Source organism: Otolemur garnettii, unplaced genomic scaffold (genome assembly GCF_000181295.1).
Source record: "Otolemur garnettii isolate 467f Iridium unplaced genomic scaffold, OtoGar3 scaffold00011, whole genome shotgun sequence".
Classification (NCBI taxonomy): Eukaryota; Metazoa; Chordata; class Mammalia; order Primates; family Galagidae; genus Otolemur; species Otolemur garnettii.
The window spans coordinates 3,371,453-3,374,023 of record NW_003852406.1 but is presented as its reverse complement, the minus strand read 5'-3'; the positions used below and the strand labels follow the sequence as shown (position 1 = coordinate 3,374,023).

At 41.8% G+C, this 2,571-nt stretch overlaps 1 protein-coding gene across 2 annotated transcripts in view; it reads right to left on the bottom strand.

Moving 5' to 3' along the window:
• The window catches only part of LOC100966321 (ubiquitin carboxyl-terminal hydrolase 8), a 34,983-nt gene that overhangs the window by 20,515 nt on the left and 11,897 nt on the right, over window positions 1-2,571 (bottom strand). The window lies entirely within an intron of this gene.

Sequence of the window (2,571 nt, the reverse complement as noted above, 5' to 3'; positions counted from 1 at the left end):
GATTCGAACCCACCACCTTAGGTGTATGTGGCTGGCGCCTTAGCCACTTGAGCCACAAGTGCCGAGCCTGATTCAATACTTTGAATTCAACCTGATGTGTTACTTTCAATTCAACCTGATGTGTTCTGTACACAGAAGAATTACTGTCTTCATTCAAGTTGAGAAAGTTTATCACCTTAATTTAATAGCAGATTAACTCTACACCATTGTGAAAAATAACCCTAACTTCCTTTCTTTAGAATATTGTGTACTAAAGCAAAGGTAAGAAATTACAAGAATATATGCCAATACCAACCTACACAGTGTTCTTACAAAATGAATTTTATATTTTTCCACTAGAAAATAAAATAGGGAAAAGTTACTGTAGCTGGGCGCAGTGGCTCACACCTAGCACTCTGGGAGGCCAAGGCAAGACTGCCTGAGCTCAGGAGTTTGAGACCAGCCTGTTTAAGAGCAAGTCCCCATCTCTAAAAAGAAAAACAGAAAAAAGAAAAAGAAAATACAGCTGGGTGTTGTGGCAGGCACCCGTAGTCTCAGCTACTTGGGAGGCTGAACCAAGAGAATCGCTTGAGCCCAAGAGTTTGAGGTTGCTGTGAGCTATGAAGCCATGGCACTCACTCAACCGCAAGGCAACTGAGTAAGACTGTCTCAAAAAACAAAAAAACAAAGCCCTGTCTCAAACAAGACAAAAAGGAAAAACCAAAAAAAAAAGTTAGTATAGAAGAAAAATCATTTCTTTCCTCTTCACTTCTCTGTCTCTTCATTTAAAAAAAATCTGAGGTCGGCGTGGAGGCTCATGCCTATAATCCTAGCACTCTGGGAGGCTAAGGCTGGTGGATAGCCTCAGCTCAGGAGTTTGAGACCAGCCCGACCAAGAGCAAGACCCTGTCTTGTAGGGAGCCAACCCCCACACAACCAGTGGGTATCCCCAAAGCTTGGCGGAGACAAGAGAATAAAAGAAATAAAGCCAAAAGAGGTAAGAGTGGGCCAGGGGACCATCACTACCTAATGCCAGGAACAGGGAAGGCCCTGAGTTCTGGGTTAACCCAGTATTTATTACACTGTATTCAAATCAGAAAATGAATAATCATGTGCAAAAGCAAAAAACTGTATTATACATCAACCTTTGCCATATCTACCAATTTAACTTTGCTACTCTCTAACCACTTCAGCTAAGTTGCTCTTTACTTATACTCTATGCTATTTATAAACTAAAGAATTGGGATGCAATTAATGGAACAAAGAACAAAGCTTTAGAAGCAGGATGTGAGAGCAGACAGCAGGTGCCATCGCGCTCACAGTTTCCAATTAAGTCTCTGGATCCCTGTGGGGCAGATAGGTTAATGCCTTACTCATACCTGGAGTGGGAGATAAAGAAACTGTTTCTCTTATCTAGCCTCAAGAGACTGTCTCTTTTATCAGAGAGCCAGCTGCCCCTACTATTCCCAGCTCATACTATTCAGAGCCAGCTGCCCATACTATTCTCATACTATTCACAAGGCTCATTCAGCCCCTAAAGACCTTTGTACAGGCTCTCTGTGGGGGAAGGGTCAGGTCTCCATAAGGCATTATATGTCTTTTTTATCCAAGGCCTGTGCTGTCTGTTGTATTCAACAGACTTTTGGGGCTCCCGATATGCACTGTGGTCTCCCTGCACACATACTCTCTGAAATATCCACATCTTCTGTCTTTTATCCTTTGCCTCACAATCCTTATTCCCAATTTTTAAAATATCTCATAAATTACAATCTAAATAAATGGCCAAGGGGACAAGTTCCTCTGCCTCTACTCCTCAGCAACATTCCATCCACACCATCTCTAAAAAATAGATGAGTGTTGTGGCAGGCACCTGCAGTCCCAGCTACTAGGAATGCTGAGGCAAGAGGATCAACTGAACTCAAGAGTTTGAAGTTGCCGTGAACTATGATGCCACAGCATTCTACCCAAGGTAACAAAGTAAGACTCTGTCTCAAAAATAAAACAAACAAAAAACACACCCAAATCTGGCCAGGAGCAGTGGCTCACATCTATAATCCCAGCACTTTGAGAGGCTGAGAGGGGAAGATCACTTGAGCCCAGGAGTTCAGGACCAGACTGGACAACATAGTGAGAGTCTGTCTCTACAAAAAATGTTTAAAAATTGATTAGGTGTGGTGGCACATGCCTATAGACCTAGCTACTTGGAAGGTTGAGGCAGGAGGATCACTTGAGCCCAGGAGTTCGAGCTTGCAGTGAAATATGATTGTACCACTGCACTCTAGCCTATAAGCCAATGGTGTAGGGTTAATAATTTAATGCTATTAAATTAAGATAATAAACTTTTAACTCATTCAATAGGGAATTTAGCTAGTTTATTTCTCAACTTTAAGGAAACAAATTAGTATTTCTAACCCCTTATGAAGTTGTCAAGGAATGTTTTATTTGTTCCTCCAGTCCCATATTTAATGACTGAGTTAGATACAATTTCTAACCTTTTAGAGATTATGTGGGTGACAGATGAGACGCTCTTTTTTTTTTTTTTTTTTGGAGACAGAGCCTCAAGCTGTCCCCCTGGGTAGAGTGCCGTGGCAT